Source organism: Schistocerca gregaria, chromosome 1, assembly GCF_023897955.1.
Source record: "Schistocerca gregaria isolate iqSchGreg1 chromosome 1, iqSchGreg1.2, whole genome shotgun sequence".
NCBI classification, from domain to species: Eukaryota; Metazoa; Arthropoda; class Insecta; order Orthoptera; family Acrididae; genus Schistocerca; species Schistocerca gregaria.
In genome coordinates this window covers 804,453,722-804,466,224 of record NC_064920.1, presented here as the reverse complement: position 1 = coordinate 804,466,224, position 12,503 = coordinate 804,453,722, and the positions used below count along the sequence as shown (strand labels likewise).

The following is a 12,503-nucleotide window of genomic DNA, read 5'->3' as shown; positions in this document are numbered from 1 at the left end:
GAGGGTAATAAGTGAAGGGGAAGACAGAGACTGGAATATGTCTGACAAATAATTGAGGATCCTGCGTGTAAGTACTACTCTGAGATGAAGAGAGGAATTCACTGAGGATTCTGTACAAAATCGGCATCTGTATATACGGTTCATCCACCCTAGGAACCGAGAATCTCAACGATATCGATATTGGCAAGATATTGGACCCGGGAGTTCCAAGAGAGTATCAAATTCCCTGCTGTAGTTTCTCAGACTAGTCCGGACATTCGAGTACAATAAGAAACGAACAGGGGATTTCAGTTGATATATATAGAGAGGGAAGATTTACTAAAATCTTTTTCAATTTACTTACTAAAACTTGACTACAGCTTAAATTTTATCTTTGCGTGCAGTAAAATTCGTCTATTATACTTTAGACGGATGACGTATCCAATGTATGCTCAAATGGCAAAAGATAATTTAAATGTGATTTAATTAATATTTCACAAGTTTCAGATTTTTTTATTCATTTGACTTTTAAATCTTGTACCTCGCTGAATTTTATGGGTCCAGGTCAACGGGTAGTAAAATATAATTTTTGGTGACTCAGTTTACGGGTGTCAAACTGTGAGACATAAATGGCCGAATCCTTTGACTGCACTGACTTAAGAGCATCAATTTTTTACGCCGCCAAGGGACATAAATTTGAACTTGATACATCTACCCGTTTCTGAGGAAAAGGTTTCTTAACAGTCGGACAGACAGACGAACAACCCTTATACGGGTTCCGTTTTTACAGACTGTGCACGAAATTATAAAAATCTGGAAACCTGTGGAAGATGAATATTCTGGTTTCATGCGGACATTTTTTGCAATGTACCGATAAACAATTAGATTCTCTGTGAGATAAACAGTGATTGAAATCACCATATATGGTGGAACAGCCTTTTAAGTGTAAGAATGCAGGACATCTTGTTGACGGAATACGAGTACTGTATTGGGAGAATACGGGATGCCTTGTTTCTGAACTACTCATGCTACACTGGCATAGCTGAAAAGCTGATATGCTCAAAGTGTTTTTCCTATTACGACACTGTTGTCGCAATATTTACAGAAAGACTAAATTGACATTCATTGTATTTTTATGATTTTATCGTCATTGGTGGTATCCTTGGCAACCATTTGTTCAAAGATGATAGTTTCGTAATCGTCGAACCTGTTTCTGTAGCGGAATGATCGAAGTCCTTGTTACTTGATTGTACGATTCAGTGCCTCACACACGTTCAGTAGCTTAACTGACCGACACTAAAGCGGCATGTTAACGTTAGGGAAAGTTCTGTAGCGTTTAAAAGCCCTCGATAAATGTTTCGATACATCGTTACCATGTTTCATGAGCAACACTATTGGAAAGGCTCGTGTGTGGAACGCAGTCGCCCTTTGAAAGACTTTGTCACTTAGCCGTGAATACATATTCGGCATTTTCGCAATAATAGTCCTATGAAATTAGGAGTCATGGAGCGCTGCGAGCAGGTAAGTCGGCCAAAATCAGAATCGCTTACGTAACGGGAGGGCCGAGGCAAGTTTTCACTTCACGAGAGTAGCTAACGTTAATCGTCTGTCACGAACGTGGCACACATAACGCTACTTTGTCGTCGTTCTCCTGGGTAATTGCTTTTGATTTGCGACTGCCGCGAATTTTAGTCGCTATCGTTTTTATAATTGGCAGTCGGTTAATCCGTTAATAGAAACTTCTTAATAAAGAGGGGATTCTCGTTATTAACGACCTACAGCGATGATAAGGACATGCTCAGTTATTTGCATAACGGTCACAAACTTCCTGAGCTACTTTTATATCGTAAGTTCAACTAAGTTTGTGATGTACTGAAATATTTTGAACAAAGTAGACCACAGTTTGAAGTACAAGTTTTATTGCATAGATCGCATAATAACGGTTAATTGTCACAACAGAATGATTTGTCCCATCCAGAGAAGCTAAATAAAAGTAATGAAGTTATTGCAGTCTTGAGATATCTCAACAACTCATTTTTGTTGTTGCTGGGTAAAATACGTAAATTATCATCCATCATTTCTGTAGGTAATGTACCGCCGCTGTAGTTCACAGCTTAGAACTAATAGAGTGGACTCCCGGTACATTACGCTGTGTTTTCGTGTCCGACAACGTACTCTTTACTACTACTTATTCAAAGAGGTGTCATTTTAACAGTGAAACGGCGCCGTTAATGCGCAAGACCATGAAATGGGCTCGAATTCAAGATTGGTAAGAACCGCCAGATATTAATTTATTACGATATTTCTCTTTTCACGTGATTCATCGTTTTTACTGGTGCGATTCCTCCCTCCGACTCTTCCTACCTCATGCTAATCTCCTCCGCTTCATATTTGTTACTCGTATTCTTCGATAATACGTGTAACATTTTAAGTTTGCTTTGCCACAGCTCCTTCATCCCCTCCAAAGCTCTTTCCAGGGCCAAATTTGCTCGTTCTGGGCAACAAACAAGATGTTGCACTAACCGTCACTTTGTATGGTAAAAGTTTTCCAAAGACGTCTGTCCACCAAAATTTCTTGAGTACATCTTCATTTAATTTTTTTATTGTCCTTTCGCAGTCCAACGTTTCAGGTACTTAATACGCTATGCAGAAGGACGAATTAACAGAATTAAAGGCTTTTTTCTTCTTTAAGCTTCAAACGTCAGTCGACGGCGTGATCGGTAGATTGGCTGCAGTTAGTTTTGTAGGGAAATCACAGAACATGACGTTGGACTAGTATTTGATGCCGGCACTTCCAGTTATGAGATAAATGTTATATTGTGCCTTGAAAGCTCTAGTTGTTAATGACCAATATTTGAGCTGGATTTACAACGACTCAGATAAGTGAAAGCACCAATAATTCAAATTCGCTATTATCGTATTTCAGTGATACGGTAACGAGATACGATATGCTGCGGAGGCTCTGGGGTTTAATAGAGCTGCACCAACAGTTCAGTAATGAGGTCCAACGTAAAATGAACACGTTTCATAACAAAACTATATTTTTAGATCCGAAGATGACAGAAACGTATGTCGAAATCGGTTGTCTTAAAGAAATATTTATACGATATAGGCTGTTAAATGATTTTAGAACAAAAAATATGCAGCACAACACATGCAAACGTTGGACAATTCAGTGTAAGCGAATGGAACTATTCTAAGTAGATAATGTTTCACCTTTTAAGCAACTGTATTCCACTCTGTCAGAAAACTGACCGTTAAAAACTACTGTAAAAACAAACTCATTGTCTGATTATTACAATTATCTTTACACAATTTATCTTTTAATATAAATTTTACTCTGCCAAGTGATTAAATACTGAAAATGGTAAGGAAGTTGTAAAATCTATAACTTCTGAGTGCAAGCCATCTGAACTGATAACTACTTATTCTCAACTGAACAATGAAACGAACTAACCCAAGACAGATTGCACTAAAACCTTCCGTTGTTCAAATAGACAATTACGTATAAATAAGCAAAGCAGCAACAACTGTACCTTGACTTCTCTACTTTCGAAATTACTCTTTACCAAATAATATTTCAGAATTGATCAACCTCTGTAATTTTCTCTCTGTGCTCTGCAAGTTATTTCCATCTGCTCTGTAGTATAGCAAACGCCCGATTCTCTCGAAAGGTTCTCTTAGGATGCCGCCGCAACAGCAGTACTACTGACAATGAAATATCGCAGTGCTTGTAATCAGAACCTCTGTGGCGACTATCGAAGACTTACCGTTCCAAAAATGTTTAACGTACAAGTATGAAATATGACACATCCAATTTCATTTAATACCAGATATTAATTAGAAATCTTACAACTTTAATTTGTTTATTTACACCTTGCTTCTCAATGTAACAGACGGATGGAAATGATGGCAGAATGTTGTCCAACGGTCCACCTTTTAGGGACGACTGAGAAACACATCAGCATATTTCCATGTGAGCATTGTTGGCAGTTGCAATATATGAATTCGTAGTCATCACTTTTGGCATCGTTCCACTCACTGCAGATATCTTTTGATGCAGAAGTTGTGCAGACATTTCCTTTCCACATTATCCGGTAGAAAAAGTTTAAATTAATTGCAGAACAGAGGAGTGATTAAGCGTCCCAGTCTCTGTTATCAGGATAGTGAACTGTGACCTTCATTTCTGTTGATGCGAAAAAATTTTCAAATGAGCCAACGGAAGAGAGTGACAAGAGGCAATGGAGGCAATGTTAGGGCCCAGAAATATCTGGCTTTAATCCCAGCCAGACTTAGTTTTTTTGTGATTTTCTTAAATCACTTCGGGTATCGGTTAGGATATGGCATTTTATGTATGTAACTTCTGTCTGGGTTAATATACTCAAATTTAATGAATTGAGCCTTCAGAAATTGTCATTAAAAATAACACAGCGAAATGGACAGTAAATGAGAATGACGGACGCCGGATAAGAATTAAATCAAAGAATTATATAAATTTGTGCAAGTCTGTTGTACGCGATACAGAAACGACACGGAAATATCTCTCCACTTACTTTTCAAAGTTAACGTTACACGAATGTTTAGCGTTAAGTGCAATACGTGAATTGGAGGAAAAGGAACTACAACCGAAGAGAATCGGAAAGATTTAGTTAACGAAATGTGGAAACGATTATCAGTGACTGTGATATCCCTCGTCAAAGATACAAAGCTGATAACTGAGCTGCAATCGTCCCCGAGCTGTTCTTGCATGGGAACTTTAAAAACATTTTAACGGTTGTTAATAATTTTTTCTGCTGTTCCTGTAGAAATGCTATATGTCTTCTGCAATAATGCGGACATAAAACCCTGCCCAAGGCTGTACCTGTGAATGCAAAAGAGAGCGAGGTGGCGCCCTGTTAAGATACTTTTGTTCATATTAGACAGATTTTATTATTAGTCCTTAATAATGTAAAATTGCTACCTTCTGAAGAAGACACATTTATATTTGTCGAAACCTAGGAGAAGAATTTCTTTATACATTGCAACTGATCGGCTGTTTATAATTTGGTTACGTGAAACCGTTGCTGTTGTGCAGCTATGTTTAAAATATCTTATTAAAGTAGAAAACTTACTCTACTGAGAAGTAAAAACTAAACTAAAACCAAACTCGTCCCGAACAGGCCATGGTGCATGACGCATGGTACGCGGAATGGCAATTGAATCTCAATGTAGACAAGTGTAATGTGCTGCGAATACATAGAAAGATAGGTCCCTTATCACTTAGCTACAAAATAGCAGGTCAGCAACTGGAAGCAGTTAATTCCATAAATTATCTGGGAGTACGCATTAGGAGTGATTTAAAATGGAATGATCATATAAAGTTGATCGTCGGTAAAATAGATGCCAGACTGAGATTCATTGGAAGAATCCTAAGGAAATGCAGTCCGAAAACAAAGGAAGTAGGTTACAGTACGCTTGTTCGCCCACTACTTGAATACTGCTCAGCAGTGTGGGATCCGCACCAGATAGGGTTGATAGAAGAGATAGAGAAGATCCAACGGAGAGCAGCGCGCTTCGTTACAGGATCATTTAGTAATCGCGAAAGCGTTACGGAGATGATAGATAAACTCCAGTGGAAGACTCTGCAGGAGAGACGCTCAGTAGCTCGGTACGGTCTTTTGTTAAAGTTTCGAGAACATACCTTCACCGAAGAGTCAAGCAGTATATTGCTCCCTCCTACGTATACCTCGCGATGAGACCATGAGGATAAAATCAGAGAGATTAGAGCCCACACAGAAGCATACCGACAATCCTTCTTTCCACGTACAATACGAGACTGGAATAGAAGGGAGAACCGATAGAGGTACTCAGGGTACCCTCCGCCACACACCGTCAGGTGGCTTACGGAGTATGGATGTAGATGTAGATGTAGATGAAGGTCCAACGGAACCGACCGGCCGCCGTGTCATCCTTAGCCATAGGCGTCACTGGATGCGGATATGGAGGGGCATGTGATCAGCATACCGCTCTCCCGGCTGTATGTCAGTTTCCTAGACCAGAGCCGCTACCTCTCAATCAAATAGCTCCTCAGTTTGCCTCACAAGGGCTGAGTACATCCCGCTTACCAACAGCGCTCGACCGTCTGGATGGTCACCCATCCAAGTGCTAGCCCGGCCCGACAGCGCTTAACTTCGGTGATCTGACGGGAACCGGTGTTAGCACTGCGGCTTAGCCGTTGGCTGAAGTGGAAACAAAACAATAATTTAAATAAAGGCAGTCTTTCTAATGTGCATATGTTTGCACTGCTTTGAGATGAAAATATGCTGCTGGATTAGGGATGGGAAAAACTGATCGGTTAAAACCGATACCGATATTTTAGTTCTGAATAACCGGTATTTGTCGGTATTTACTAATAACGAACTGAAAAACAGAAATATAAACTAACCAATAGCAACAGTGCTAAAATTTTTCGTTTTTAAATACATATTTTCTTTAAAAAAAGAGTAATTATTACTCATAAAATTTGCATTGGTTTGAAATACAGGTTGATTTTAGAAAATGAAAAAAAGCGATCACTGCTATTTTAATGACAATACCGACAGAAACGACCAACAAACATATGGCGTAAGAATTGGTACAACGTTGCTGAGGGAATAATATCCTTGTCGCCGTGTGTCGTGTCTTATGGTATACGTGCACGTACAGTGTACACGTACGGTTGTTTCTCGCTTCGTCGCTGGACATCCGTTTCACTGCTAAATGACACTAACCATAGTCTGGATATGCTTTTACGAAGTGACGTAGCAGTGAAGTTCAATGCTTCACTTGCTTTAAAAGATTGGGGATTTGTCTGCCATTTCTATGAAATAATAAAAGAGGAAGTAAACTATGATAACACTAATAAATAAAAAAATTAACAACAATTCATTGACAGTATACAATAAAAATAGAAACTAGCTGATCTGCCGTCTGTGTCCACATACTGTGCCTTTATCTGCCTGTAGCCCTTGAAAATGGACAAAGTAACGCGAGAAACAGAGTTCTTCTACCTCAGTTTTCACCCTTAGGCACAGACAATTCGTAATGCCCAAATAGTGGTATGATCCCCGATTACAACATGATTTTTGAGCAGAGTTTCAAAAAGAATCAGAATCAGTGGAAGAATACTCATGATTTTTTTTAGCTTTGAACCACTTCTCACTTTTCGACAAAAGCAGCAAAAGGTGGACGGACTAAGTTTTCTTTTATTTGCCTATTTACTTTTATATTTCGATTTTACGTATTTTCAAGCTGAGAGAGTCAATTTTTTCAGTCTTCGTTCGCTTTCTACATTTTTACAGGAAGTAATAGGAATAAAAAACCTAGAATTGGTTATTTCAGAAACCGACTTTTGTTACCCACTGCCAAAGCTGCCAGTGTCTGAGTCAGGAGTTCACTATGCAGCAATAAAATTTTTTGATCATTTGTCCAGTAACATAATATGTCTGACAGGGGTTTAACAAGTTTTAAATCTGATCAAAAATCATTTCTCCTGTACAATTCTCATTCGATTGACGAATTTATCCTTAGAACTAGTAGCCACCGTATAGTAAAAAACCTTGTTTTTAGGTGAAGTTGCGTGAGTGGGAATAAAATGATGATGTGTTCATTAATGTTAACAATAATCACGTACATGTCCTATAAACTCACTCGTTCCACATCATTTCAATAAAAGAATCGTTCAAATGATCTTTGGAACATGTAACTAACTAACAGTCATGCTGAAGTGGCGTGGAAAAAATGGATATAAACGAAAAGCTACTGTTTCATTGATAACCACCATCCCTATGCTGGATAACATTTAATACAGCGTTGCTTCACCCCATCGACTGGAACATGATAGGTAGTTCGCACAGTAGAGGTGTGGGCCAGCAGTTGCAGTGTTGCGAAGTGAGTACCAGGTCACCGGCATTGTGCAGCTTAGTGCAGTGTTCACTCAGCATAAGGCAGTTATGTAGGAATTTTACGGAGGAGGATCAGATAGTGATAGTGGGTGGAGCAGAGAACAGTCTTGATAGGGACGGGGAATATAATGTAAGTGGTGACCTGGTAAAGATAGCTACTCAAACTGGCGGCACTAATGTGCATTTCGTGCAACTGTTTCAGCGACATGATCGGCCTCATCTTGATGTGGCTGTTCGGCGCTTCAACTGGGGCAGGAGAGGGCACTGATAGCTGAGGGCATGGGTCACATTTCAGTAGTGCAAATTGGGTCTATCGATAGATCGGGTTTCACTAGGCGTGGCCTACACCTCAATAGGTGTGGAAAGGGGAGGCTGGCGGAGCTTACAGGTGATAGTGTAGTGGGTGGTGGCGGGATCACTCGTGGAAAAGTTCCTGTAGTAGTTGGTGTTAGAGCTGCATCTTTTTTTAGAGTGAAGTCAGCTGATAGGTATACCTGCTTAAAGGAAGTCCCTCTAACTAAGGAGGTCACCTTCAAAGGACGTAATGTTTCCAAGTAGAGAAAGAATTTGCATATTTCATCAAAATATAAGAGGTATTAGAGATAAAGTTACTGGAATGCTTAAAGACGTTGTCTCTGAAATTATTGGTATATCGGAGCACCACTTAAATAACTTCACAATTCAAAGGCTTCCTTTACCAGGATAGAGACGAGGCGCACGCCAGAGCTTAAGTTTTGGTGTTGACTTAGCACACATGTACCGCATTTTTAAAATGTGACTACCCCTATTCAGACTGTTTTAGTTTTATTTCTAGACCGTGCCCTCTTAGGCAAATTATAGATTCAGGTATATCGTCTGAAGAAGGCTCAATTATTTGAGCTGAAACCTAGGTAATGGTTGGTTTCATTACCGCAATCGAGGCTGATAGTTTCCTATATATTAAAACCATGAATTATTCCTACGGTCATTGAGTGTACGTACTGACAGTTTTGCCCCTAGACAAAGTCATTATAATGAAACCTTTTTTTAGTCTTAAACTAGCAGATAGCACTCCAAACTAGCAGACAGCACTGCAAACTTTGCTCATGAAGCAACGTCGGCAGATGCATAAATCATTACGCTCTCCCGCGATGAAACAATTTAGCAATGGGTGAAGGCGCCCAGATTCATGTCGTGTTACTTGACATTTTGAAGGCATTCAATTTCCGTAATGTCGTTATTGCCCTGATTTACGACTCGCAGAAATTTAGTTGTTTTCTATACGAATTAGCACAACATTTGATACGCAAATTGACGGTGGCTCGTAACCGCATACTCGCAGTTATCTTGCAGACTGTTCGTTTACGGACACTTGCTCGCTGTACAGTTTTTACTGATATTACCGTATACTTTCATCCGCGTCAGTTTTCGCTACTAATTATGAGACATCCTGTATACAAATTTTGTACTCTGACCCCTCTGGCGCCCTTTTAAGCTTGGTGCCGCTTGGGCCCTGAAATGGCCCTTGTTCTACTGATCTGCACCCATTGTGAAGAATACTTCTACGTACATTGCACAAGTGTAAACAGCGATTTTCTCTGGTCAAAAGAGAAGTCATGAGGGTGGTGAAAAAGATTGTGGGAATAGATTCCGAGGTTGGTTTGACGGATCTGGGAAAAAAGTATGAAAAAGTATTTGTTTTGTAAGCAAGTCACCTAACTTCTCGACATAGTCTTCTTTGAGGGATATAACTTGGTCAAAAGATTCTGCGGCTTTTTCATCTCATGGGAAAGCGGATTGTGTTAAACTCTGCAAAGTACTCGTTGACTGCTACCACCACTTTCTCATCTGATGAAAATTTCTTCGCAGCAAACCAAAGTATTAAGTTACGGAACAGGAAGAAGTCGCTTGTGACTAAGTATAATGAATAGGGTGGATGAGCAACTAAATCAAAGCACAGTACATGCACGTTCGCCGTTGGTATCGCTGATATGTTGGGTGGTGCATAATCCTCGTAGAAGAGCACTTTCTTGCGTGCCAACCTTGGGCTGTTTTCAGTCAATGCAAGTTTCAAACGATCCAACTAGAAGCATAATAGAGTTCCGTTATGGTTCTGCCTTTTCCAAGTGATGTATGAAGATTATCCCATGGGAATCCTAAAAAAATAGTGGTCATAACATTACCAGTCTTTGCTTTCTTCACTGCACAGCCGTTTTAACTCGGGCGTGTAATGACGGATCCAGGTCTCGCGAACAGTCACAAGTCGGCGCAAAAATACTTGCGGGTTGCGATTTAACATCGGACATTGTGTTGAAATGATGTGCCGGATGCTCTTGGCGTCGATAGTAAGCAGTCAGGGTACCGACACTGTACACAGCTTCTTCATAGCCAGTTCACCGTGCATGATATTTTGCACTCGCTCAGTTGAGATGGCTACAGTCTCAGGTATGTCACGAATTTTATTCGTCGGTCTTGCATTACCATATCATGGATTTTGTAGATGGTTTCCTTTGCAGTTACCTCCTCTGTACATTTCCGACCACGAATAAATTCATTAATCTAAAAGCAAATATTCAATGATGCTGCCGACTCCGTGTGATCTTCATGCAATTCTGTCTTGATTTGAGGACAGTCCAACAGTTCACATGGAAACTTTTAATACAGTACTAGCCATTCAAATTGCTACACCACGAAGATGAAGTGCTACAGAAGCGAAATTTAACCGACAGGAAGAAGATGCTGTGATATGCAAATGATTAGCTTTTCCGAGCATTCACACAAGATTGGTGCCGGTGGCGACACCTACAACGTGCTGACATGAGGAAAGTTTCCAACCGATTTCTCATACACAAACAGCAGTTGTTGTTGCCTGGTGAAACGTTGTTGTGCTGCCTCGTGTAAGGAGGAGAAATGCGTACCATCACGTTTCCGACTTTGATAAAGCTCGGATTCCAGCCTACCGAGATTGCGGTTTATCGTATCGCGACATTACTGCTCGCGTTAGTAGAGATCCAATGACTGTTATTAGAATATGGAATCGGTGGGTTTAGGAGGGTAATACGGAACGCCATGCTGAATCCCAACGGACTCGTATCACTAGCATCTTATCCGCATGGCTGTAACGTATCGTGCAGCCACGTCTCGATCCCTGAGTCAACAGATGGGGACGTTCGCAAGACAACAACCATCTGCACGAACAGTTCGCCGACGTCTGCAGCAGCATGGACTATGAACTCGGAGACCATGGCTGCGGTTACCCTTGACGCTGCATCACAGACAGGAGCGCCTGCGGTGGTGCACTCAACCACGAACCTGGGTGCACGAATGGCGAAACGTCGTTTTTTCGGATGAATCCAGGTTCTGTTTACAGCATTATGATGGTCGCATCCGTGTTTGGCGACATCGCGGTGAACGCACATTGGAAGCGTGTATTCGTCATCGCCATACTGGCGCATCACCCGGCGTGATGGTGTTTGGTGCCATTGGTTACACCTCTCGGTCACCTCTTGTTCGCGTTGACGGCACTTTGCCGACCGGAGTGGCCAAGCGGTTCTAGGCGCTTCAGTCTGGAACCGCGCGACCGCTACGGTCGCAGGTTTGAATCCTGCCTCGGGCATGGATGTGTGTGATGTTCTTAGGTTACCTCGGTTTAAGTAGTTCTAAGTTCTAGGGGACTGTTGACCTCAGATGTTAAGTTCCATAGTGCTGAGAGACATTTTTGACGCACTTTGAACAGTGCACGTTACATTTTAGATGTGTTACGACCCATGGCTCTACCCATCATTCGAACCCTGCGAAACCCTACATTTCAGCAGGATAATGCACGACTGCATGTTGCAGGTCCTGTACTTGCCTTTCTGGATACAGAATATGTTCGACTGCTGCTCTGGCCAGCACATTCTCCAGATCTCTCACCAATTGAAATGGTGACGCCAGTCACTACTCTTGATGAACTGTGGTATCGTGTTGAAGCTGCATGGGCAGCTGCACCTGTACACGCCGTCCGAGCTCTGTTTGACTCAGTGCCCAGGCGTATCAAGGCCGTTATTACGGCCAGAGGTGGTTGTTCTGGGTACTGATTTCTCAGGATCTATGCACCCAAACTCCGTGAAAATGTAATAACATTTCAGTTCTAGTATAATATATTTGTCCAATGAATACCCGTTTATCATTTGCATTTCTTCTTGGTGTAGCAATTTTAATGGCCAATAGTGTAAGAGCACGAAACTCTGTTTTCTCCATTTTCACTCGCAGTCGACACACTGACCAATGACTGTCAACAATGAACTGTACGCTGTCTATTGTTGAAATTTCTTATGCGATCCCTGGAATAATCAACCTTCGCAGCCATGGAAGCGCAACAAAAATGTTCTATTCTTCATGGAATCTATCAGATCTATCAAACCTCCCTCGTACGTGTAAGCTGACTCAGACGCAGCAGTAGCTTACACGGGTGCTGCTGCAGACGGCGAGTGCAGGATGCAGCGGGGATGTTCGGCTACCGGCACAGTCGGTATCCGCCTTAATGACAGCCACGGCCGCGCCGTCCCTAACCTTGGCGGCCGCAGCGGCATGGCCCGTACCGCCTGTGCTTGGCTGCCCGCTCCAAGGCTGCCTGCCTGC

General features: G+C 41.4%; 1 protein-coding gene and 1 pseudogene across 1 annotated transcript in view; one reads left to right on the top strand and one right to left on the bottom strand.

The window, feature by feature from the left end:
* LOC126270294 (beta-1,3-glucan-binding protein-like) overlaps window positions 1-12,503 on the top strand; it is a 273,194-nt gene that overhangs the window by 23,265 nt on the left and 237,426 nt on the right. The gene's annotated exons all lie outside the window — the stretch shown is intronic.
* LOC126288257 (5S ribosomal RNA) lies at window positions 6,081-6,198 on the bottom strand (annotated as a pseudogene).